The sequence below is a fragment of the Melozone crissalis genome, unplaced genomic scaffold, assembly GCF_028551555.1.
Source record: "Melozone crissalis strain CALT ecotype California unplaced genomic scaffold, PUWL_Pcris_2 ptg000066l_1, whole genome shotgun sequence".
Taxonomy (NCBI): Eukaryota; Metazoa; Chordata; class Aves; order Passeriformes; family Passerellidae; genus Melozone; species Melozone crissalis.
This window is the reverse complement of record NW_026535844.1, coordinates 6325998-6352932: the sequence shown is the minus strand read 5'-3', so window position 1 is coordinate 6352932 and position 26935 is coordinate 6325998. Positions and strand designations below refer to the sequence as shown.

At 52.1% G+C, this 26935-nt stretch overlaps 1 pseudogene; it reads right to left on the bottom strand.

The window, feature by feature from the left end:
- LOC128945566 (zinc finger protein 208-like) overlaps positions 1–26935 on the bottom strand; it is a 200177-nt pseudogene that overhangs the window by 112080 nt on the left and 61162 nt on the right.

Genomic DNA, 26935 nt, shown 5'->3' with positions numbered 1-26935 from the left:
AGCACTTTTCACCTAAATCCAAAAATGTATTTCTATTTTGTTAAAGTTCTACATTGTCTCACCCATCCAGGGAATTATGTGCTCTGACTCCATGATTTCAAAGACTGAACAGATGCTTTATTCTATACTATATTATACTACATTACACTATTGCTATACTAAATCTATACTAAATTACATACTAAAGAAAAACCTCTGACCTTTTCCAGACAGTCACGACCCAGCTTTGACCTAATTGGTCAATCAGTCCAAACAACCATCACCAGTGTCCAATTAACAAATCACTCTTGGTAAACAATCTCCATAACACATTCCACATGTGCCAAACAACAGGTGCAGCAAGTGAGATAAGAATTGTTTTCTTCCTCTCTGAGCTTTCTCAGCCTTTCCACAGCTTCCCAGGAAAAATCCTCTGAGAGAGAATTATGTCTCTGTTCAAAGAAATGTGCATACCACAGGGATTTGTCCTCCCTGGTCTCCATCTGCAGCTCAGTGCCTGGGGTAAGGAAAGAAAAGGAGAGGAAGGAATGAGGAAGGAAGGACAGAAAGAGAAGAGGAAGGAGTTGTGGACAAGGAGAGGATGGTTTTTGCCTCCATGCTAGAGGGAAGGGGAAGGGATCCCACCAATTCATCCCTGGCAGGATGGTGTCAGCAGTGGGGCTGTCCTGCGGCCAGGGGCAATGCTGGGCTGAGACACAGAGCAGAGGAGAGGGGGAAAGGGGCAGTGACTTCTTCCTCACCTGCCTCAGTGTCCCAGGCCATCTTCCTTTTCCTTGCAGCCTCCTCCAGCTCCATCCAGACAAAGTTTGGGATTGACAAATCCTGGCTTGGGGGAAAAACAATGGGTGAGCCCTTGGTCCTGCTGCCCAAGTCCAGCTCCAGAAGTAACAGCCCTGTCCACAGCCAGGCAGGCCCAGACCCTGCTCATCTCCAGCCTCCCCCACCCCTCCAAGCTGCCAGAATTGGCCTTTGCTGCTCTCCCCACTCTGATGCCAATCTCCCCCCAAACTGGTACCACCTCCCCAGCCAGTTTGCCACAGGAACCCTCCACATGTCTCCAAAGGGGCATCTGCGTCTCACCCTTGGGGACCTGCAAGATCCAAACATCCCCTCCCCTGAAAACAAACCCTTCCAGAGATTCCCCGATGGATTTGGGGTCAGTTCCCCCTCCCTGCTCACCTGTGGGATCTGGGGAATCGATGCTGCCAGGGCCAGGGGAGCTGCAGACTCAGCGGGCAGGTGGGAAAAGCGTGGTTCTGCTGTGACTCCTCCTCTTCCTCCTCCTGTTCCTGCTCCTCCTTTTCTTCATCCTCCTCCTCGTCCTCTCCTTCCTCTTCCTATTGCTCTTCCTTCCCTGCCCATTCCAGATCCCACCTCTCCCCCATGGCTGCAGCATCACAAGCATTTGGCTGGAGAGAACCCCCCATGAGCCCCCCAGGGATGGGCAGGGGGCTTGGGGACCCACCCAGTGCGGATCCATTCCCCCCCAGAGCCCCAGGGAATCACTCCAGGAATCAAATGATGGGGACACAATGGGATCCCCATGGAACTGCTCTTTTTCTGTTCCATCCCCACCGTTCCCTTCCCTCACCCATCATTCCTCCAACCCAAAGACCCCTCCCAACTCAATTTGGGGGTCCCATCCCTCTTGCACTCTGAATCCTCTTTTCCTCTGCTCTTCCACCCCTTCCCCATTGTGCCTCCAGCCCCAGCCCTCACCCCTGGGCTTGGTTTTGGGGGATGCAGGCCCCTCCTGCTCAGTCTGGAGGGTCACATCTCCCCTTTCCCTCAATTCTGGCATCTCCTGGCTGCTTTTTCCTGGGAGGAATCCCTCCGTTTTGGGACTTTTGGGGTGTAGCTTAGAAGTGTGACAGCTCTCTCTGGCTTTCCCCTCCCTGTTGTGGCCCCTCAGCTGCCCCTGACACCCTGGGGGTGCTGGGATTTCCCTCCTGGGGACAAGGATGTTCATCCCCTTCCAGGAGCCCAATGCCTGGCTGGGGCTCCAGGTCAGGGGGTCCTTGAGCAGCTGCCCCAGAACCTCCCCCAGGGTCTCCCAGCACAGCTGGAGCTGCTCAGCCTGGGCTCCCCAGAGGCCTCAGCAAGACCCAAGTCCCTCCCAGGAACCCTCAACCCCCTCAAACCCAGCATCCCCCACATCCCCTGCAAGTTCCCCAAGGCACTGGCCATGGCCATGGCCCCACATGTCACTGCCCATGTCCCACCATGTCCTCACCCATGGCTGTCTCCCCACCATGTTTCCATCCCTGTCATTGTCCCCCACATCTCCATCCATGCCCGTGTCCCCCCATGTCCCCACAAATGGCCCCATCCCTGTTAATATCCATGTGTCCCCAAGTCTCTCTCCATGTGTCCATGCGTCCTACCCTGACCACACCCAAGTCCTAGTTCAATGTCTATTTTTACCTCAATATGGGATATTTTAAAGGGATAAAGAGAAATTAAAACAAAATCATGGCCAAAAGAAAGGGATTTCCTTGTCCATACCAGCTGAGGATCCATGTGCTTGGGCAGAAGGCAAGAACCTTTTCTGGTGGAGTTTCTATCCCACTGTCTCCAAAATCTTGGTCTTTTCCCCAGTTTTTCACCATTTGGCTACAGAAGACACCCTTGGGCAATAGGAAATCAAAATTGTGGAATCTCTGAAGTTGGAAAAGACCTTGTCCTGGTTCAGGGCAAATTTGGGAGAGAACCCCCAAAGGGGTTCCTTTAATACAGCAGATTCAATTGGCCCTTCCCCCAACTGGTTCAGGAAAAATAAAATACCTCCTTGGAGAAAAGTGGAAAAAACTGTTTATTAAACAATAAAACCTAAATAATATGAAACAATAAAACCTCTTGTTGCTCTAAAAGAGAGACAAACTCACAAATTCCCTCCATGGTCTGTAGGCTCAGCTCACTCAGTCTCTTATCAATCTCTCCGATGCTGGAAATGTCACAGGCCAGGCCCAGCCCGGTGGGCCACAGGCGTGAGCTGCCTGTGCTCTTCTGGTGTTCAGACCAGAGCAGGTTTAAACAGGTCCAAAGAAAAGGGAAAAGAACTTGTTTGGTTCAGCTAGCTAAAACTAACTAAAAGGAAAGGAGAGCTCTGTCCCGCTGTCTGTCCATCTGCAGACAACACAGTGCAGGAGCACGAATGTGGAGGAGTGAGTGCGGTTTCTGAAAACAAACTCCGTGCTTCTTCTCTCCCCCTTTCACTCTCAGGACAAGTCTTGAAGGTGCAAAACTTCTTATTCAGCATTAACAGAACAGACTGGGGATACAAGCACCAAATATTCAACCCAGAATATACCTCCAAGACCATTTAATACTCCTTGATGTCACAGGAAGGGGGATGGAGCTGGAGCAGCACACAAAGCTCTTCCCACACTCGGGGCACTCACAGGGCTTCCCTTAGTGGCGCCTCTGTTGGTGTTGGGTCAAAGTTGAGCTCGATGAGAATCTCATCCCACACTCCCCACACTCGTAGGGCCTCTCCCCCGTGTGGATGCGCCGGTGGATGGTGAGTTTGGAGTTTTGCTTGAAGCCCTTCCCACAGTCGGGGCAGCGGAAGGGCCCCTCCTCCCTGTGACTCCGCTCATGTATGAGGAAATCGAAGCTCCTGTGAAACCTCTTCCCACACTGGGGACACTTGTAGGGCTTCTCCCCGCTGTGGATGCGCTGGTGTTTTCTCAGGTCAGTGTGCCACCCATAGCTCTTCCCACATTCCAAGCAGGTGTAGGGCCGTTCCCCTGTGTGGATCACCTGGTGCCGAATCAGGGCCCAGCTTTCTCTGAAGCTCCTCCCACATTCCCCACACTCATAGGGCTTTTCCCCAGTGTGGATGCTCTCATGTTTCCTCAGGCCAGAGCTGTATCTAAAGCTCTTCCCACATTCCACACACTCATAGGGCTTTCCTCCTGTGTGGATCCTGTGGTGTTGCATCCCCTTCTGGCTGAAGCTCATCCCACATTCCCCACACTCGTAAGGCCGGTCCCCGCTGTGGATCATCTGGTGTTGCATCAGGTGGACCCTCTGCCTGAAGTTCTTCCCACATTCCCCACACTCAAAGGGCTTTTCCCCAGTGTGGATCCTCTGGTGTTGGATCAGGACAGAGTTGTGGCTGAAGCTCTTCCCACACTCCTCACACTCAAAGCGCCTCTCCCCAGAGTGAATCACCTGGTGCTGCGTCAGGCTGAAGCTCCAGCTGAAACGCTTCCCACATTCCTCACACTCATAGGGCCGTTCCCCAGTGTGGATCACCTGGTGCTGGATCAGGTGCAAGCTCCGACTAAAACCCTTCCCACATTCCAAGCACTTGTGGGGCTTCTCTCTGCCATGGGGCTTCTCCACCAGCTCTGAGCTCTGGCTGGATCTCCGGCTGCCTTCCTGGCTCAGGGGTGCTCTTTCCTCCCCACAGCTCCCTGGGCTGGGTTTGCTGCCCCTCCTCGTGCGGAATCTCCAGGGCTTTTCCTCCTCCTTCATTCACACACGCCCTAGGAATGAAAAATCCTGGTATGGGGAAAAAAACAAGATGAGAGTGCCTTGGACTGGGAGCTCCTCCTTGCCCAAGTTCATCTCATTAAGTCATTGGGCATCTTGTCTCTCTAAGAACCTCCAAAACACCAAGATTCAGCACAAAAGTCCTCCAGACATCAAGACACAGATCAAAAACTCCCCAAATATCAAGATTCAGCAAAAGCCCCCTCCAAATATAAAGATTCAGCCCCCACAAAAAAACAAAGCACCAACAATTAGCCCAATAAAGCTCAGAAACACCAAGATTCACCCTTGGGAAAATAGTGGATCCCAATCCCCGGTCATCTGCTGCATGTGGAGGAGGGGGCAACACTCCTGGGGCTGAGGTTGGAGGCTGCAGATAGAGGGAGAGGTGGAACCTTGTGCTGCTTCCTCTTCCTGTTCCTCCTCCTGTGTCCCTACTCTTGCTCACACTCCTCTTCCTCCTGCTATTCCTCCTTCTCCTGCACAATCCCACCTTCTCCTCCCACATGCATTGTTTGACCCTTTTGTTCCTCAATTCTGCTTCTCTTTCCCTTCTCCTCCTGCCCCAGGCCCAGCACCCACTGCCGGCTCCCTCTTGCCCCCAAACCCACAGCATCCCACGGCAGGGGCAGGGATGGAGCTGGGGCAGGTCGGGCTGGGGCAGCGCTGGGCTCTCGGCCGCTCCCGCCCGCACTCGGTCCCCACTGCAGCCGCTCCCACCAGGACAGCGCGGGGGGGCCCCGGCCTTGGCGCTGCCTCACTCCCACCTCCCCAAATTCCCCTTGCATTTGGACAACAGGGCATGGATGGTGTTGGTGTGCTGCAAAGGGATTGCGTGAAGGGGAGTGTGCAGCAATATGGTTAAGGCAGGAAGCAGCAGGAGGAATCTATGTGGGAAGGGAAAGGACAATGGAAAAGAGGAAGAAGAGAAAAATTACTGAGGATTGGGATGTTTATCAGCAGGGTCTTAGCCTCAAAACTTGTCAGCTGATCCAGATCTTTTGTATCCCCGGTGTCCATGAGAGGAAAACAAGGAGGTCAGGGTTTCAGCGGGTTTCTCTGTGGGGGGCAGCGGCAGCACCGGGCGCAGAGCTGCGGCACCGGGAGCACGGGCTGGGGGCCTGTGGGGAGCTGCGGGGCCGGGCCGGGGCTGTGGTGCAGCCGGGGCTCAGCGCCGGGCGCTGCCTGACCCCACCAGCCCCGGGCAGGGCCGGCAGCGGCCCCCGGCCCCCAGGAGGCTGCGGGACGCCCCGGCCGCTGCCCGGCCCCGCGGAGCTGCCGGCCCTGCCCGCCGGGGGCGCCTTTGGACACTGCGGCAGGACAGGGAGCGGCTCTGGGCTACGGGCTGGGGAGGGCACCCTGAGCACAGGGAGGAGGAACAAGGAACACCTGAGGAATGTGCATTGTACATTTTAGGATGGAGATTATCTTTTAAGGATTTTATTAGGGTTACTGGACATACAAATGATTTTGCAGAAAGCTCAGCAGCTTTCAGAGGATGAGCACCCACAGGCACTGAGGGAGCTGCAGGAGGGGCACAAGAAGGCCCTGCAGCACTTGGGCACAAAGGCACAGCAGGTGAATGCAAGAAGGGAGCAGCAAAAGGCCAAGCTGAAGGCAAAGGCCAGGGCACAGTTCCTACAGCCCCTGAGGGATCAACCCCAGGGCCCAAGGGGGCCCCAGCACCCAGGGCACGGGCTCGGCCACAAGCACCTGGCAGAGGCATTGCCCTCCTCGGCAGGGGAGAGCCCACCCAAACAGCCCCTGGCAAGGAACCAGGGCTCCAGCTGCAGGGCACAAGGACACTGCAAGCACAGACAGCAGCACCCTCAGGACCAGCAAGTCCATCCCTTGATGGACACGGATTGGCAGGGCTGTCACAGCTCCCATCACACCAGGGACCCTACACACTGGAGCCCTTGAGAACATTCAGGGTGGGTCTGCATTGAGAGCAGGCATTTTCTGATGGACACAGGGGCCTCTCAATCCACTCTGAATCTTAGACCTTGTCCTGGGTTGACTCTATGATGCTTTTATCCCCAATCGTCTCATTCTGTTTATGTTGAATAGTAAGTTTTGTACCTTAAAGAGTGTTCCAGAGAGTGAAGGGGGGAAGAGAAGAAGCGCGCAGTTTTGTTTTCAGACACTGCACTCCTCCTCCACATTCCTGCTTCTGGACTGTGTTGTCTGTGGATGAACAAACAGCGGGACAGAGCTCTTCTTTTGCTTTTTAGTTAGTTTTAGCTAGCTGAGGCAAAGAAGTTCCCTGGACTGTTTTTTTTCCCTTTTTCTTTGGACCTCTTGAAACTGCTCTGGACTGAACACCCAGGAGAGCACCGGCAGCTGCAGCTGTGGCCCACCAGGCCAGGCCTGGCCTGCGACAATTCCAGCACTGGAGGGACTGATCAGAGACTGAGTGAGCTGAGCTTCAACCCGGGGTTTTCTCAGTTTGTCATCTCTTTTAGAGTGGCAAGGGGTCTCATTGTTTGATATTGTTTTGGTTTTATTGTTTAATAAACAGCTTTTTTCCTCCTTTCTCCAAGGAGTTATTTTTTCCTCACAGACCAGTTGGGGGGAGGGGCCGATTGGATCTGCTTTTCTCACTGGAGCTCCTTTGGGGGATTCTTTCCCCAAATTTGCTCTAAACCTGGACAAATTCATGAATTGGTGCCCAATGTGGGGCTGGAAAAGTTGGAAAAAAGCTCCATTAATTGTGTGTTTGTCGTTGTTAAAGCAGTTAGTAGCCATGCTGCTTGAACCCCTGATGTCTCCGGGTGTGAAAGCCTTCGTGTGGCTCTGGGCTCTAGACCTTTTTGAGGTTTCAATACCTTTATGGTCACTAGGATTATTGTCCTTAACAAGTAATTTTTACGGTAGAGGGGTATGGATTGGAATAGCTGTTGTGCTGGCCTTGGTGATAATGACTTATAAAGTGTTTACAAAGATACTGGCGTCTGTTTACGATATGTATGATTTATGGTTTCTTCATCCTACCCTGCATCCCAATTCCAGTAGTACGTTTTGGGAATTTATTAGTAATTGCACTCAGTCTGTTAGAGGAGGAGCTGAGAATAAGACTTTCCAGCCTTCACTTTCCTTCTTCTCCTTCGGATCTGTTATGTCACTTTTTGAGCATGTTCAGTTTCCCCTGAATGTTAAAGAGACCATCTTTCTGGTATTTAATCTGGTAAGCTTCCTCTATATGGTCTGCAGCTTCTCTAGAATGAGGGCTGAGATATCCAGAGGAGCTGTGAGACCCCTGACCCAGAAGCAGATGCAGGCGTGAAAAATCCTGAGTGGTGTGGAGAGTGGGAAAATATAGGCCAAACCCTGAAGGAATTTTCTGATCCTGTAGACTGGGATTTTCTATGGGAACAAATTCAGAGCACAGCAGAAGTGGGGAAATACCTAAAAGAGAAGTGCCATGATGATTCTAAGGAGAAAAGGCTAATTGCAATAAGCTGGGCCCTGGCCTATGCTTATCGCACTTTGTTAGATACTGTAGGGCAGCAGACAGAGGCAGGGGGGCAGGGAGATAAATCAGCCATCCCAGTCACGCAAGCTGTAGCCAACAGCCCAGGCTCAAAGCCAGCAGCCAGACCAGACAGTGAGCCTAAGCCAGCATCTAAACCCATGGCCGTTGCTACCAGTACTAGAAGTGGGAAATGCACGGAAAAAACTAATCGACCAGTGGATGATGATGATGATGGTGATACAGAAGAAGGAACCTCAATGCCTCCTGACATAAAATCAGGAGTCAAAGCAGCAGGTGCAAGATCAGACGCAAATATTGAGTCCTTTTCCCTGAAGGACCTTCGTGGCCTAAGGAAAGATTACACCCGACAACCTGATGAATCCATAATTAGTTGGCTGGTCCGTCTCTGGGATGCTGCAGGCGAGGCTACAATTCTGGATGGCACTGAAGCCAGGCATTTGGGATCCCTGTCACAGGATCCTGTCATAGACCAAGGAATGATGAGCGGGGCTAACTTTCACAGCCTCTGGGAATGGCTCCTAAGAAGTGTAGCACAAAATACCTGTGCGCAGACGATCTCTATATGCAGCAAACCCAGTGGAAAACCATAGAACAAGGGATTCAACGCTTGAGGGAAATGGCAGTGGCTGAGATTGTCTTCTCAGATGATGGAAACACTGTAAATCCAGACTTGGTACCATGCACATCTGTGATGTGGAGAAAACTTGAACGACTTGGGCCACGAGAATACGCTTCTGCTTTAGCAATAATGAAGCGGGATGATGGTGAGGAGATTGTGCTGGATATGGCAAGGAAGCGCCGAGCATATGCAGACACTGTGCATGGCCCAACACATGCCAGAATCGCAGCGGTGGAAACACGTCTGCAAAAATTAGAAGACAAGATAGAGGAGCGTCACAAGAAACTGAGGGAGGAGATTAAAGAGGGCTTTCTCCAAATCTTGGCAGTACAGATCAGAGGTTCTGGTACCCAACGCAGACGTTCCCCAGATGGTGAGAGAAGGTACATCCCACGAGCTGAGCTGTGGTTCTACCTGCGTGATTGTGGAGAAGACATGGGGAGATGGCATAGAAAACCTACCGCTGCTCTGGCACAACGGGTGCGTGCACTGAAGACTCAGAGAGGAAGTTCCAAAAGGGAAGCAGCTCCAGTGGCCAGTAACCGAACTGTCACATATGATGATAATGACAATACTTTTGATCCCCTTGAAGGAACCTCCAAGACATATGCCCAGGGAAAGAAGGATAACCAGGTTTAGAGGGGCCCTGCCTCTAGCCAGGTAGAGGCTGGGGAAAAACGTGTTTTTTGGACTGTGTGGACTTGTTGGCCTGGCACATCTGAACCACAAGAGTACAAAGCTTTGGTTGACACTGGTGCACAATGTACACTAATCCCATCGAGACATCTGGGGACAGAGTCTGTTTCTATTGCTGGTGTGAGTGGGGGATCACAGGATTTCACTTTGGTGGAAGCTGAGGTGAGCCTGACTGGAAATGAATGGAAGAAACACCCTATTGTGACTGGCCCAGAGGCCCCATGTATTTTGGGCATAGACTACCTTCGAAGTGGGTGTTTCAAAGACCCAAAGGGACTCAGATGGACATTTGGAATAGCTGCTGTAGAGACAGAGGGTGTCAAGCAGTTGAACAGCTTGCCTGGACTGTCAGAGAGCCCATCTGCAGTAGATCCCCTGAAGGTGGAAGAGCAACGAGTGCCAATTGCCACCTCAACAGTGCACCGCCGACAATACCGAACGAATCGAGATGCTGTGATCCCCATCCACAAAATGATCCGTGAGCTGGAGAGCCAAGGGGTGGTCAGCAAGACCCACTCACCCTTCAACAGCCCCATTTGGCCTGTGCGTAAATCTGAAGGAGAATGGAGATTGACTGTGGACTACCGTGCATTGAATGAAGTGACTCCACCACCGAGCGCTGCCGTGCCGGACATATTAGAGCTCCAGTATGAGCTGGAGTCCAAGGCAGCAAAGTGCTTTGCCACTATAGACATTGCCAATGCATTTTTCTCCATTCCTCTGGCAGCAGAATGCAGGCCTCAGTTTGCTTTCACATGGAGGGGTGTGCAGTACACCTGGAACCGACTGCCCCAGGGGTGGAAGCACAGCCCCATCATCTGCCAGGGACTGATCCAGGCTGCACTGGAAAAGGGTGAGGCTCCAGAACATCTGCAGTATATTGATGACATCATTGTGTGGGGGAAGACAGCAGCAGAGGTGTTCGAGAAAGGGGAGAAAATCATCCAGATTCTCCTGAAAGCCAGCTTCGCCAACAAGAAGAGCAAAGTCAAGGGACCTGCTCAAGAGATCCAGTTTCTGGGAGTGAAGTGGCAAGACGGACGGTGTCAGATTCCCACCAATGTCATTAACAAGATCACAGCAATGTCTCCACCCACCAATAAGAAGGAGACACAAGCTTTCCTAGGCACCATAGGTTTTTGGAGGATGCATATTCCCAAATATAGTCAGATCGTGAGCCCTCTCTACCTGGTCACCCGTAAGAAGAACACTTTCCACTGGGGCCCTGAGCAGCAACAAGCCTTTGCCCAGATCAAGCAGGAGATTGCTCATGCAGTTGCCCTTGGCCCAGTCAGGACAGGAGCAGAGGTGAAGAACGTGCTTTACTCTGTAGCCAGGAACCATGGCTTGTCCTGGAGCCTTTGGCAGAAGGTGCCTGGGGAGACTCGAGGCCGACCACTGGGATTTTGGAGTCGAAGCTACAGAGGGTGAGAAGCCAACTACACTCCCACCGAGAAGGAAATCTTGGCTGCCTATGAAGGAGTCCAGGCTGCCTCAGAGGTGACTGGCATGGAAGCACAACTCCTCCTGGCACCCCGACTACTGGTGCTGGGGTGGATGTTCAAAGGAAAGGTTCCCACCCCCCACCACACCACTGACGCTACATGGAGTGAACGGATTGCTCTTATCCCACAGTGCGCCCGTATTGGAAACCTGAATTGCCCTGGGATTTTGGAGATAATTACAAACTGGCTGGAAAGTGAGAACTTTGGTCTTACTGATGAAGAGGAACAAGAACCAGTGACACGGGCTGAAGAGGCTCCTCCCTATAACCAACTGCCCCCAGAGGAAACGCGCTACGCTCTTTTCACTGACGGTTCCTGTCGCATCACAGGGATGGACCAGAAGTGGAAAGCAGCCGTATGGAGCCCCACACGACAGGTGGCAGAGGCCACTGAAGGAGAAGGTGGATCAAGTCAACTTACAGAACTCAAAGCTGTTCAGCTGGGCCTGGACATTGCTAAGGGAGAGAAATGGCCAAAGCTCCACCTCTACACTGATTCATGGATAGTAGCCAATGCTCTGTGGGGATGGCTGGAGAGGTGGAAAAAGGCCAACTGGCAGCGTAGGTGTCATGGTTTGACACTGACACAATGCCAGTGTCCCCATGAAAATATATGCTCCCTGTCTGCTGTGAGATGTGACCAGGAATAAGCAAAGCAGGCCCCCACTTAGAAATAAAGAAAATAAACCTTTATTAACTAAACTACAACTCTAAGTAACAAGAAACACACAGGGAAAATGAAAACTTTCCAAAAACATTTCCTCCCCCCCCACCAAATTTCCAACACATCTACCCCCAAATCTCAAACTCTCGGTCCATCACCATGCTTTAGGTAATGAATTCTCAGTTCATCAAGAGGGGAGGAGTCCTTCTTGTGGCATAGGCTTCCCCAGGAAACACCGCTGAAACCTTGTGTGTTTCCACGTCACTCGTGGCACTGCCTGGAGAACATCTGCCATTGTGACCTCTTCCTTCCATGTCCAGTGCTCTCACCACTGCACATGGACAAGAGCTGCTTCTAGGGTTGTCTTTTTAAGGATGCTTTGTCCCGTTCCAAAAAGGGCACAGTCTCACCTTTGGGACACCTGTGCCCCCCAAATTTCGCCCCCTGGGGCTGAGGGGTACCAACACTGAACCCTCTTGGCTCTGAGCCATTGCCTCCCCCTGGATGCAGTCTCTGTGTCACAGGAAACATGGTTCTGTCCATGGCTACACAAGAAAAGTCCAGCTAAGGCCACTCCATCATCTCTTCCCACCTAAGATTCTTCTCTACTCTCCCGACATCTTTCACTTGCCCAGACCTTCACACTTGCACATTTCCTTCCTCCATTTCATCTCTTATCTCTCTTCTAGGAAAGGTTAATGTTCTGCAAAGTTTTCCTTGTCCGAAAAAGGGTTAAAAGCTCAGGCTCTGCCCACCCAAAGCTCCCACAGCTGCGGGACCCCTTCTCCCTGCATCCCCCCGCCCTTCTCCGCCAGCCGGGCTGTGCTGCCAGCACAGGATATCAAATTTCACGGTGGCACAGGCGCTCTCTGTCTCTCTCTCTCCTGGGGGGGAGGTGTGGCTGCCCGATGCCTCTCGGGGCTCTTCCACCCTTCCATCCTCGGGCCAGGCCTACCTCACCCAGCCCCAAACCAGCCAGGAGCTGGGCAGGGGAGGTCCGACCTGCTTCCCTCGCTGGAACCCAAGAGAGCTTCCCCCGGGAGTGCTCTGCTTTTTAACCCCTGAGTTCTCAGAGGCGTATCCAATGTCCCCAGTGGCCAAACCAGCTGCCAGTATTCAAATGTGAGCACCTACTGGCCTGACCACTTCATATCCCAGAAAACTAACTTCCTCTCAAACCACGACATCTATATAATCTCAGTCCAGTTTATCCCAGTCTGTAGGAACCCAGTCCATTTGATCCCAATCCATATTTGATCCCAGTCCATATTTGATCCCTGTTGATAGCTTATCCTAGTCCATATTTGATCCCAGTCCATAAAATCTGTCATATTTGATGCAGGCCATATTTGATCCCAGTCCAAAGTTGATCCCAGTCCTGATTTGATCCCAGTCCAGTTTATCCCAGTCCATAGTTGATTTTAGTCCATATTTGATCCCAGTCCATTTTTTATCCCAATTCATATTTGATCCCAGCCCGTATTTGATCCCAGTAAATTTAAGCTCAGTCCAGTTTATCTCACACTGTTGGATTCCAATCAATAATTGATCCCAGTCCCTATTTGATCCCAGTCCATATTTGATCCCAGTCCATATTTGATCCCAGTCCCTATTTGATCCAAGTCCCTGTTTGATCCTAGTCCATATTTGATCCCAACCCCTATCTGATCCTAGTCCATGTTTGATGCCAGTCTGTATTGCCCTGCACACATTCCAAAAGTCTGCAATTCCAGCTCCCATCCAGGAAAAGATGTTCCTGCCCTTGAAGGGAAATGGAGCAAAATCCTACAGAGACACTTCCCTGCCAGCCTTCAGGACTTCAGCTCCTGGGACTGGGAATTAAAATAACAATTGGGAAATAAAATAATAAATAATCAGGGGAGGGTCTGTGGGGACATCTAAATCAGGGCAGGGGTCAATTAAATCAGGCAAGGGGACAGGTAAATCAAGGCAGGGATCAATTAAATCAGGGGAAGGGGAATTAAAACACGGAAAGGCTAAATTAAATCAGGGGAGTGGTCAGTTTAATCAGGGGAGGGTCTCTGGTGGTGCCTGGGTCAATTAAATCAGGACAGGGTCTCTGGTGGTCCGTGGGTCCCCGGAGACACTGAGAGAGAAACAGAGCAGGCAAGGAGAGGCAGGAGAGAAAAGGGGACACAAAGACAATGAGCTGAGAAGGCGGCACTCTGCAAACAGAACTGCAACAGACTGAACATGAACAGGAGAGAAATCAGTAAGTCTCAGAGTTTTATTTGCTGTCAAATACATCCCACACACCCAGCCCCACACAATCTCCATCCCACCACTCTAATTGAGATTCCACGACTCCAAATCACTTCCCAACCTCATCTCAGCCTGATGGCTGCGGAATCGAGTGAGTTTGGCATGGGATTGAGTTTTTTGAGGTGGGTTTGAGCTCTTTTTGGGGTAAGATTGAGCTGTTTTCACTGGGATTTGAGTGGTTTGGAGGTGACAGATCCATTCCTCTTGGCATTTGCAGTGCAAAGAGATGGAGAATAGAAAAAACTCAAGGTGAAATTAAAGGCGAAGCAGCCAGGTGTGTTCCCAACAGGGATCACAGGAATTGTGAGTGACCAGGGCTGTGCCCAAAGTGCCTCCTCCAGTGGGGGATGGAGCTGGATCAGCGCACGAAGCTCTGCCCGCACTCGGGGCACTCGCAGGGCTTCCCTTAGTGGTGCCTCCGTTGGTGTTTGGTCAAGTTAGACCTGCTGGAGAAGCTCTTCCCACACTGGCGACACTCGTAGGGCCTCTCCCCAGTGTGGATGCGCCGGTGAGTGACGAGGTGGGAGTTGTGCTTGAATCCCTTCCCACAGTCGGGGCAGCGGAAGGGCCTCTCCTCTCTGTGAATCCGACAGTGCTGGAGGAGATGGGAGCTGGTCTTAAACCTCTTCCCACACTTGGAACACTCGTAGGGCCTCTCCCCAGTGTGGGTCCTCTGGTGCGTGATCAGGCCGGAGCTCTGGCTGAAGCACATCCCACATTCGGAGCACTTGTACGGCCTTTCTCCAGTGTGGATCCTCTGGTGGCTGATCAGGTGGGAGCTCCGCCTGAAGCTCTTCCCACACTCCCCACACTCATAGGGCCATTCCCCAGTGTGGATCCTCTGGTGCACAATCAGGTTGCAGTTCCACCTGAAGCTCTTCCCACACTCCTCGCACGTGTGGGGCTTCTCCCCATCATGGAGCTGCTCATGGAGCACCAGCTCCGAGCTCTGGCTCCGTCTCCGGCCGCCTTCCCGGCCCAGGCTGGCTCTTTCCCCCTCAGATCCCCGCCGCCTGCGTTTGCAGCCCCTCCTCGTGCGGCATCTCTGGGGCTTTTCCTCCCCGTTGGCTTCCTGCGCCGTGGAGCCGCTCAAAACGGCCTCTTCCACCAGGTTCTGCCGCGGGCATTTGTCCTCCCTGCCCTCCATGCTCAGCTCCTGCTCTGGGGGAGGAAGGACAAGGACAGGATGGGATTTGCCTCCGTGCCACAGGCAAGGGCAAGGAGATCCCCCCAGGGCTGAGCTGCAGCCGGGGCCGTGCTGGGCTGGGAGATGGAGCAGCACAGAGGGGAAAGGGGCACTGACTTCCTCCTCACCTGCCTCAGTGTCCCGGGGCATCTTCCTCTTCCTCGCAGCCTCCCTGGAGTTGGCAATGGGAAATCCTGGTTTGGGGAAAACAAGGGATGAGAGCGTTTGTAGGAGGGTCGGGGGATAGGACGGTCGGGACGGACGGAGACGAGAGAGCTCTGCAGCCAGGTCGTGGAACTTGCGGTTTATTGCAAAGGGCCTGGGTGCAGGGCCCTGCTTGGAGCTGCCAGGCACAGCTCGGAGCAGGCCCAAGAGAAGAGAGGGGTAGAGAGGGTGAGAGGGTAAGAGAGTAAGAGGAGAAGAGCGTAAGAGAGTAAGGTTCCTGTTACAATACAATCAATCTTCTTCCGTGTTGAATATTCTATTTCTCATTAACCAATCTAGTACAAGATACAAATCCTACAGAATTTACATACAGCCTGTAAGAATCATTACATCACCATACTGTGTTACATTTTAAACCCTAAAAACTCCTCTTTGGACCCCTTCTGCGGAGCCAGTAGGGTCTGCTCTGAACCTGGGATCTGTCTGCAAGCAGAGGGAATTGTTTCATCAAAAGGGGATTACCTTCAGTTGGGCCACACCATTGTTTTCCAGTTGTTCACTAACTGAGGTATCTCAGAGCTTGCTTTCACTTCAGTCTTCCTTACACTTTCTATATTCTAAAAATCTTTTGCCAGACAATCATATTTATAAGGCTTTCCTGTTTCACCTTCCCTTTTGCCCAAGTCACCAGCCACCTCGTCTCCAGGAAAACCTCGCAAACACCCAGATTCAGCCCTGAAAAAGCCTCCCAGGAGTTCCCCGTCCCTGGTCCTTCCCCTTTGCTGTTCAGGCGTTCCCCCCTGTCCCAGCTGCTGGGAGTCACACTTGGATTGGGGGTCCCCCTTCTCCTGGATGCCCACCCTGCCCAGGCTGCTGGCAGTCCCAGCAATGCCAAAAGCTCCCCCCACTTCGCTCTCCCCATTTCGGGATCCAGGGGCTGTTTGGGCTCCCGGGCTCCCTTCTCCCCTCATTCTCTGCTCTGGGCTGCAGCGGCTCCAAGGAGTCCCCCCTGCCCCTCTCAGGCTCTTGAGGCTCCCGCCAATGGCGGCGCTCCCCCCTCTCTGGGCTCCCCACTTTGGGCTCCTGGGGGACACAGGGCTCTGCTCCTCCAGGCTGCCTCTGCCGGCAGCCGCCACTGACACCCCCTGATGTCCCCTCAAGAGGCCTTTTCCGCTCAGCCTTGGACTTCTTCATTCTCCAAACATCCCCCAAAACCCCAACCCAGGGACCCCCCCCGGGATATCCGGGCCCAGCTCCCCCTCCCTGCTTATGGGTGCGATGTGGGGGCGATGATCCCACAGGTGGGGGCTGCGAATTCAGGCAGGGATCGACAGAGTGGTTCCCTTGGCTCAGCCTTGATCCGCCTTTGTCCCTCCTCTTCCTCTTCCTCCCACTCCTCCCCTTCCATCCCCCATCCTCCTCCCCCTCTGTCTTATCCCCACCTCCTTTTCCTCTTCCATCCCTCCCCTTCCATCCCATCTCCTCCTCCTCCCTAACCCCACCTCCTTCTCCTCCTTCCATTGCTGCTCTCTGCCTTCATCCCTCCTCTTCCATCCCTCCCCCTGCTCTTCCTCCCTAACCCCACCTCCTCCTCCCCCTTTGTAATGAGTTAATGTCTTAGTTTGTTCATCAAGTTGCTAAAGACTATGAAAAGGGGAAAAGCCAATAATAGAAAAACCGCAAAGAAAGATATAACAAGCTAGTATGTTGCAAGATTAATATAACGGGCTAATATACTGCAAAATAAATGTCATAAGGCTGAAACTGCAAAATGTTAGAAGCTAATATGTTGAAAGGCTAAATAAGCAATGTGTAACTATACGTACCTATGTGCCTATTGTTAGCCGAGGAGTAAGGGGCGAGGCCGTTGACACGGGTAGCAGGCCTGCTATGATTGATAGCACAATATTTGCTTATCTGCTCAGTAAGCTTAAAGTTCCAGGAACCAGACCAACCATACCAACTAAGGAAAGGTTGATCGTGGGGCAAGAAGTGAAAGACTACCAGCCTTCACCCTCGGACCACCGGGAGGCAGACTACGACCGCCTAGCAACAGGAGGAGAATGCACAGAGTGCTACCCTGACAGACACACCAACCCGGAAGCAGGACTGTATATAAACCCCACGAAATACCAGAAGCGGGCAGCAGTTGGCAGAGCGGAGACTCCCCTGTCACCCAGCGCTGATTTGCTTTTTGCCTTGCTTGCTGTAATCAATAAAAATTGTTAATCTGATTATACTCACTCGGCAGATTGTCCACTCCAATTTATAACACCCTTCATCCCGGCCTTTCCCTCCCTCCTACTCCCCCCCCAGCAGCAGCCACACCCTCGGTGCCCTGTCCCCGCAGCCCTCACAGCCCGCGGCAGGAGCGGGGATGGAGCCAGGACAGGTCGGGATGGGCAGCGCGGGGCTCTCGGCTGCTCCAGCCGCTGCGGGCGGGGGGAACCCGGCCCGGGCCAAAGGAGACACAAACTGGGCAAACTGGGGGCTGCACATCCAAACTGGGCCTTGCTGGGGACCCTGCCTGGCCACTGCCAGCCCTTGGGGCTCCTCTCGGCACATCCGCCAGGGGGGAACGCACACAGGGCTGGGGGATCCCAGCAGTGGCAGCACTGCCAGGGACTGGGCTTGACTGGGATCGTACTGGGAGTGACTGGGAGTGCACTGGGCTTGTACAGATATCATACTGGGATCGTACTGGGAGTGACTGGACTGTACTGGGCTTGTACAGATATCATACTGGGATTGTACTGGGAGTGACTGGGACTGTACTGGGCTTGTACAGATATCATACTGGGATCATACTGGGACTGTAGGGGCTTTGTACTGACACCATACTGGGATCGTACTGGGATCGTGATGGAACTGTACTGGGTTTGTATTGACATTATTCTGGGATCATATTGCCATGCCAGTGCAGACTGTGATCGCACTGATGGACAGTGGGATCATACGGGGAGTGAGCAGGAGCCTGCAGGAGGCAACCGAGACCATGTTAGGGGCAAATGGGATATAGTGGGAGTGACTGGGATGATGCTGAGGATGACTGGGAGCAGCTGTGAGTAACTGGGATCATGGTGGGAGCAACTGGGAAGAACAGGGAGTGACCGGGTGCATGCTGGCAGCGACTGGAAACTGCTGGGCTTGTACTGGGATGAACTGGGATCATACTGGTGGTGACTGGGATCATACTGGCAGTGAGTGCCACAACTCTGAGGCTGACTGGGAGTGCTTGGGAGCAAATGGGATCATACTGGAAGGAACAGGAAAGATGGTGGAGGGAACTGGGCTACCCTGGGAGATACTGGGAGTGACTGGAAGGAAAGTGAGGGTGAAAGAGAGGAACTGGAACCATGTAGAGCAAAACTGGTTTATTCTGGCAGACAGTGGGAGCACACTGGGCTCATACTTGAATCATACTGGGAGGGACTGGACTAATACTGGGAGGAACTGAGTGTCACAGTGAGCGCTCCCTGCACATCATCCCCCATACTGGGCCTGACTGGGAGCAACTGGGAGCAAATGGCATCATACTGGGACTCACTGAGGTGATTGAGGAAGCAACTGGAACCATGCTGGTGGCAGCTGGGACCAAACTGGGAGAGACTGGAAGTAAGTGGGATTATACTTGTAAAAAATGCATATTTTGTGATTGGGTTATCCCAAATATTAAAATGAATATTATATGTCTTGTGTTAGAAAGTACTGCTGTATTAATTCTCTTAATTAGTGAGTTGAATATGGTTTTAGGTTATTAAAAATGTTAAAATAGAACCTATGCTTGGTAGGAGGCTTTTTTTAAAGAAAGGACTTGCAGCAAGATAGCAGCCACAGAATAACTAAATCTTTCAGAGAAAAAGAATTTATTGCCCTCTTATCAGAAGAAATGAACTTCTTCCTGCCTCAAAGGTGCTGTTAGGATTCAGAGCCAGAAGCTGGCACTGACCAGACAATCCTGTGTTTGAATGGAATTTCTGCATCATGTATGAAGTGTATGAATATGCAACAGGCTATTGTTTTTAATGGTTAATCCTGTGTTAACAGGTGTCCATTTTCAGGCTTGTGCTGCCCAGAAAGAGGTACCCGGACATCCATAACTCTTGGTATTTATTGTCTCATATTGTCCTAATTCGATTTCTCCAAACTGTGATTACTCTAATTGTATTACTATTTTTTATAACCATTTTACTACTATTAAACTTTTAAAATTTTAAAAGCAAGTGATTGGCGTTTTTCACAATTTTGGTAGCAGAGGATGGTTACTAACACCTCGCTGCCGGTGCTTTAGGAGAGTCAGAGTGGGGAAGGCGCGCCCTGCCCCGTTGGCAGCCTCGCTCTGTCTCCCCTGGGGTGACCGACAGACGCAGGTTATGGTGGACAAAAGGAGACAATAAAACAAAGAGAAGGGAAAAGGCTCCCTACAACCGCGGTAATTGGCCCCCTAAGAGTAGTAATGTGCACGAAGAACCCGGGAAGGAAAAGGGATTGCTAAGTATTTCTCAGGGGGGCAGGTACAGGGGGATGAATGTGTGTGAATGAGACGAGGGCTGGTTGTCCCAGACCTGCCAAGTGAGTGCTGGAGTCTCCCACGCTGCGTTTCCGACTATCCGCGGTAAGTGGCCAGGAGAGAGACGAAGTGAATGTTAACAGGAGTGAGAGAATCCCCCGGGGTAACTGGGACTGGGTCCCAGAGAGGGGCTGGACCCCTCGGAGGAAGGGAGCAGAGGAGTTTCCGAGCCAAATCCACTAGGAAACGGGACAAAAGGGAACCCTAAAAATTCTGCTGGTTTGAGGGATAAGAGTGCCCAAGAGCATCCAGAATTAAAACCTGCTGGGTTGAGGAATTAACATTCCAAGAGCATTCAGGGTTCTGCAAAATTCTGCCGGATACAGGATATGCTCAAGAGCATCTGGGGTTGGACAACACAGCTGGGCTGAGGGATATCCAAGAGCACCAGGACTGGCCAGAAACACCTAAACTTGTAATAGGTGATGTGAAAGTGTATGGTAGAGAAAATAAAAGCTATTAATGTATAAAATATTGTAAACTCCACACTAAGTCTCTTGACCATCCTGGCCGGGAGCAGTGTCTTATTCATATACATCTAGTTCCTGGACTTGGTTGAGATAAACATCGGGGTTTTTAACGAAAGAATAGAAGCTTCCAGGGCAATAATCGCTGGCTTCCCCGGGTCACCAGGTCCAGCCAAGAGTGATTATTGCCTCGACGATTACATCTACCAAAATGATCCACAGCCCCACCCTGATGCATGTGAATGCTGACTTCCCCAGAGTCTACTGACAACATCAGACACCGGGACTGAGTCTTTGTCCACCTCTGCACAGGTAAAGACACGGTTATGCATGGGAAGAGACACAAAGAACATTCGGTCATCTCTGCCTCGAGCAGAATAAACTTTAAAAGAACTCGCTGCGTCAGGCAGCATTTGTGAACAGGGGGAGACTCTGACATTCGGAGCTCAGATCCGTGTTCACCCAGCACCGAACCCGGGCTCGACGCTGACCCTTGGCTGTGGTAGTGTAGATGACCGAACTTCTGTCTTGCAGGAAAATTAATAAATCTTTGCTAAATTTTCCTATAAGTTTGGCTCTCGATTTGATCATTTATAACAAAAGGTACCTTATTGTTGTCTTGTTGTGTGTGAGAGTGAGTCACACACAAAATCAGCCTCAGCTTCCCGGGCGGGTGGGAAGGGGGGCTGTGGAAAGAGGAGTGTGTGACCCACAAATAAGCCATTGTTCTCCTGGGCGTGTGGGGGCTGTGGCATAAGGTACAGGTGACCTGCAAAGGGGCCATTGTCCCCAGGGCGTGTGAGGGGGCCGTGGCTAAAGAGTGTGAGTGACACACAAATCAGCCTCACAGGTGAACGGCACCCGAGGCAGCAGAGTCAGGGCCCTCCCAGGAGGCCCGGAGATACTGAGACCCAGAGGCCACCCCAAGGCGAGGGGGGCCACAGGGACCCGCGATTCTCTGTCAACAGGGATCCACTCTGTGTCCTGAGGGTGTGAAAGAATGTGTGGAAGTGAGTGAGAAATAAAAGTGAGTGAATGTAGATGAATGAAAGTATAGGTAATGTAGATTCTGTATTTTAAACTTCACTATATTTCCTTGGAGGGAGGTGTATTCTACTGAAAGTAGTGTGAGAAAAAAGTTTTTTATTTTTGTGTGTGTAGTTGAAAGAAAAGTGGTATTTAGGTTGTTAGTGAATGTGAAAAACAGAGGCATAAGATTAATAGATAAGATCTTGAAAAATGAGACAGAAAAGCAAGTAGGTTGGATACAGGGAAAAAAAAAGAAAAAAAATAGTCCTTTGGGAGTTATGTTGGCTAACAGAGATACAACTCCTTGCAAGAGGAGAAAATACAGGGTACGTAGTAGTCAATGGGAAAAACATGCAAACTATGGAAAAAAGGAAATTAACCTTAAACTAGTAAGATCAAACTTGTGAATGATATACTTTAAAAAGAGCATAGAATATTTAACACAAAATAAATGAACTATACATACTGATTCAAGGTATTCCTTTAGAGTAGTACATACCTTTAAAATATTTGGAAAGGAAAAAGATTACTTAATTCAAGAAGAAAAGGACTAGTACATGAGGAACTTATTTTAGAGGTTTTAGAGGCATTACAATTACCTAAAAGAGATAGCTATAGTACATATTATGGAACTCCAAAAGGGAAAGACCCCAGAAAGAGGAGGAAATAATTTGGCAGATCACAAAGCTAAGGATGCAGCAGAAAAAGGAGCTGAAAGAGTTATGTTAATATTAACTCCAAATGAGGAAAAATCGGAAATTCCAAAGTTTAGGGAAGCCGAGAAAAAAGGATTAAACAAGACAGGAAGTGAACAAGATAAATCAGGGAAATGGAAACTTCATGATGGAAGACAATTACTTAATAAAATGTGCTTCTAAGACAATATTAGAAGACATGCATCAGAAAACCCACTGGGGCACCCAAGCTTTGTGTGATCATGTTTTATGGAACTATGGGTGCACTGGCATTTTTGGAGTAGCCAAGCAAGTAACTAAAAGATGCTTAATTTGCCAAAGGATAAATAAAAAGGTGATGAGAAAAAAAACATTAGGAGGTCATGAGTTAGCTCATTGACTATTTCAAAGTATCCAAGCAGAAGTTTAGATTTGCTAGGCTCTGGATTTATTTGTTAAAAAACCCATTTAATCTAGAAGAGAATATGCCATATGTTAGACAGGAGATTTTAGGAGAATAAAAATCTTTAAAGTATCAGAAACCTCCGAGAAAAAACAAGAAAAGAAAAAGGGGAAACGAAAGGGAAGGGAACAAGAGGGAAAATCAGAGAGTGGGATCCTCTGAAGGTCTTGTCCCCTCCGTTCGCGGCCCAGGCGCCTGTCCCGGGTCCTGGCTCGCTGCCCGCCTCAGCTCCGCCTGCCCCGGTTTCCATCCCAGGTGCGGCCTCACTGCCCAGGGCAGCTCCACCTGCCCCGGCGCTGTCGCTCAATTTGTGTGCCCTGCTCCCACTGCCTGGCCCGCGGCCGCTCTGCCGGCCATGCTGGGGAAGATGGGGGTTGCTCTGTCCTGCCGCCTGCTCCGAGGTCACCGCGCCCACCGCACCCAGGGGGGGTCCCAGCCATCCCATCCCCGGCTGCCCTGCCCGTGCCACCTGCGCTGGGCACCGCCGCTGCTGCCGGGCTCTCCCACCTGCCTCTGCTCTGCCGGGAGATGCCGGATCAGCCGCCATCAGCCATGTGGGGGCTACCCACGGTCTGGCTTGGGCTCCACGGGAACATCCCCCTCTGGCAATTCCGGCAGCAGACCCTGCCCACACTCCCACCGAGCCTCGGCGGGATATCCTCCCCTGACCCCGTCCTGCTCTGGGTTACGTCCCCTTGGTAACCACAGCTCCGGCTGTTCAGGGAAACTCTGTCTCTCTCTAGAGGAAGCACCTTATTGAAACACTAGGAGCTCAGTTAAAAGGCAGCCCTCTGCAAATTAAGAGGGTGGCGGTTTGCATTCTCCATTCCAAGAGAGGCCTTTTCTGCCTTCCCGAGCAGACACCTCTCTTGTAAAGCAAGCCAAGCACCCACAGGCACTGAGGGGGGCTGCAGGAGGGGCACAAGAAGGCCCTGCAGCACTTGGGCACAAAGGCACAGCAGGTGAATGCAAGAAGGGAGCAGCAAAAGGCCAAGCTGAAGGCAAAGGCCAGGGCACAGTTCCTACAGCCCCTGAGGGATCAACCCCAGGGCCCAAGGGGGCCCCAGCACCCAGGGCACGGCTCGGCCACAAGCACCTGGCAGAGGCATTGCCCTCCTCGGCAGGGGAGAGCCCACCCAAACAGCCCCTGGCAAGGAACCAGGGCTCCAGCTGCAGGGCACAAGGACACTGCAAGCACAGACAGCAGCACCCTCAGGACCAGCAAGTCCACCCCTTGATGGACATGAATTGGCAGGGCTGTCACAGCTCCCATCACACCAGGGACCCTCCACACTGCAGCCCTTGAGAACATTCAGGGTGGGTCTGCATTGAGAGGAGGCATTTTCTGATGGACACAGGAGCCTCTCAATGCACTATGAATCTTCGACATATGGGGGGGAAAATGCTAAAAATATATTTTATTAGTGAGGAGTTAAGTCGGAAAGATGTGTGGTTTTATTCAACCACTATTGGTACATCTCGGAGAGGGATTTGAAATGCATGAATTTTGACTTGGTCCGAATTGTTATCATGATTTACTGGGAAGGGATTTGATCGCTAAACTTGGAATGCAAATTAATATTATAAAAGGTGATACAGAGGCCAGTACTGTTGTACCTTTGTGTCAAATGTCTGGCGAGGCCTATTCAGAAGTGAATCCAGAAGTGTGGGCAGGCCCAGGGAAATAGGGAAATTTAGATATGGAGTCTCTCCAAAGCACTCTGAAGCAACCAGGACAAGTGGTGTCTAACAGCAACACCCTATTCCAGGGGAGGGAAGGAAGGGGAATCAGACACAGTGCAGGTCACCGCCCCATGCTCAGCTCAACCCGCGCAGCTGTGGCTGCTTGTGAGAGCCTGGCACTGAAATGCCCTGAGCAGGAAGGCTTCAATATCTTCTGCTGACACCATGGCACCTAACAGGGGGGCAAAAGCAATTCTCACTGCTTCAGCAACCACTGGAGCAGATATCAAGGCACATTCTCCCACAGCAAGCTGAGCTGGCACAGAACCTGCCCTGGCACTTTGCTGCTGCCAACACCCAGCCAGGACATCGGCTCCTGCCTAAGGAGTGCCAAGCAGCACCACTGGTGGCCAAGGGGCCCATGCCAAGTGTCCCTGAGGCCACAAACAGCCGCCAGCACAGCTCAACACGGGGGGACCCCTCAGCCTGGCCTCAAGGGCTCTGAAGCCCCGCAGATTTGCACTTCCCGCCTGCAGCAGGAGCATGGGAGGCCGCCCCTGAGCCTGCCCTGAAGGCAACGCAGCAGCAGCCAGGGCTCCACAGCGGGCCAAGCCCCTGTGCCTGCCCACAGATCCTTGGCTGGAATCCTCTGCAATCCTGGCCACCCTCCTCTGCCATCTCCAGCCCCTGGGGCCAAGCCTTGCTGCCACTGCTGCAGCTTCAGCGCTGGCTGGGCCTGCACTGCCACAGCTGCTGGGGAACACCACGGCACAATTCCACTCTGGGGCTCACTGACACCCACACTCTGGGCTGCCTGCCATTGCACTGCTGCAAAATGTACCGATTTCGGTTCTTTTCAACCTTATTTCTCTGCTCAGGCTTGGTTTTCTTTGCCTTGGGGAAATGAATTTTAAAGGGTTTTTTAAGGGGTGTTACAGTGCTCAATGAAGATGAGTTTAGCACCTGAACAGACTGGGAACAGCACAAAAGACACCCACAGAGATAACGACCAGCAACAAAACATCAACATTGCCCAGCAGCAGGAAGAGAAGCTCCATTCCAGGCAGCCTGCAGAGCAGCTTTAGAAATGCAAATGAACACTGCTGGGCAAAGTGTGGACAATGCACCTGGGTCTCTTGCCCGGGGCAGGAATTGGGCTGATTCCCTCTGCCCCTCACCCCAAGCTCTGCCTGCTGGCACTGATGGAATTTGCACAGCTCAAGGCAGAGCCCAGGGGGAGGATATCTGACCCTGCAATAGAAACGGGTGAAGCTGCAAAGGGAAACAGCACATGGAGAACGTTGGGAAAACTTCACTATAAATAAATGGGAGGGGAATCATCCCGCTGCCCACTCCAACATGTGCTGTCACTGTCTGTGTTATGTAGGCTATATTAGAGCACTGGGGGTTTTTTGCTACCAAAAATTCAGGGAAATAGGCTGGGAATCCAAGGATTTGATGATTTAATTAGAGAAAAGCAGTCAATTGATGCAGCCCTGGCTGGAGAGAGCGCCCAAAAATAGGGAAAAGATGAACGGCCAGCAGAACAAATCCTACAACACCTTGGACCAGCCCCTGGGAACCCAAACCAATTCATATCAGGAGCCACAGAACCCATTTCTCATTTCAATGGCATCATTAGATTACAAGCTCTGCTCAGAATTATAACCAACCAGACAGCTCCAGCTCCTGACCTTCCTGCCGACCAATCCACTGAAATGAGGAACACAACACTTAACCATGGGATGGGATCAGATCATCTGTTAGTAGAAAAAAGAGGAGTTTCCGGAAAATTAATTGACACAAACTGCTGTTGGCAAAAAGATGAAAAAGGAAAAGTGGTGAAACAGATAATAAAGGAAATAAGAAAGTAGCTCATGTACGGATTCAAACGCGGAAAGGATGGGAATGGGACACGGTTTTGCGGCTCCCTGGCAGATCACGGGTTAAACGAATGCTGTTTCTCCTCTGATGTGCTGCAGCAACTCTCATCTTTTTACCGTGCTCCACACCTTGAGAGTGCAGCTCATTCAGCAGCTGAGCGAGAGGTCAAGGAACTTGCAGATAAGGAAGCAAAGGGCGAAACCACCAGCTTCAATAAATGTTACTAATTAACATGGATTGCTGCTCACAGAAAGTCCCGCTAAATTCCTGAACTTCCAGAAGAACAAGGATTTAACAGAGCCGTGAATATCGGCTGTTCTACAAAAGTGGGGATGCACATTAACGAGGACATGCAGTTGGCGGATCGGGAGGTCTGAACCTTCAAGGCACTTCAGCCAGTGCACAAAGGGAGAGGGAGATGGGCCGGGAAAATGAGGATAAAAAGGAGGCTGCGAACTACAACAATGGCAGAGAGCGCACGGCAAATGCCCCACGGCCTCTCCCTCTGCTCAGCAATAAAGTCACTTTTACAGGACTCCTCTGTCTCCTCCGGGCACAGAAACCTCCGGCCACGGGAATTCCCCGCACAGCCCCGGGCACGGGGCAGCCCCCTCTGTCCCAGCCACAGCAACCGGGCCGAGCCAGCGCTGCTCCGACAGCGGCTCCTGCCGAGGCAGCGGCCGCAAGGAGACCGCGGGCAGCCGCTCCCGCAGCGCCCTCACGCCAGCGGCAACACGGGCCGGACACGGCACAACGAACCCGCCCGAGCCCCCTGCCGCCCCCGAGGCCCGCAGCCAGCCCCGAGCCCCCGCACAACCCAGCGCGGCTCCCACCTGCGCTGCGGCCGCCTCCGAGCTCCGCCGCCGCCTCACCGCGCTCCGGCCGCTGCCGCCCCTCACGGGACCGCACACACGCTCCGACAATGGCGCCGCTGCCCAGCCACGGCCGCCCTCAGCCCGCCACCGGGGCCCTGCTCCGCCCCGCTCCCACCAATCAAGCGCGCCACAAACACGACTGACGGCACCATCGCCCAATCCCAGCCAGGGGCGGGC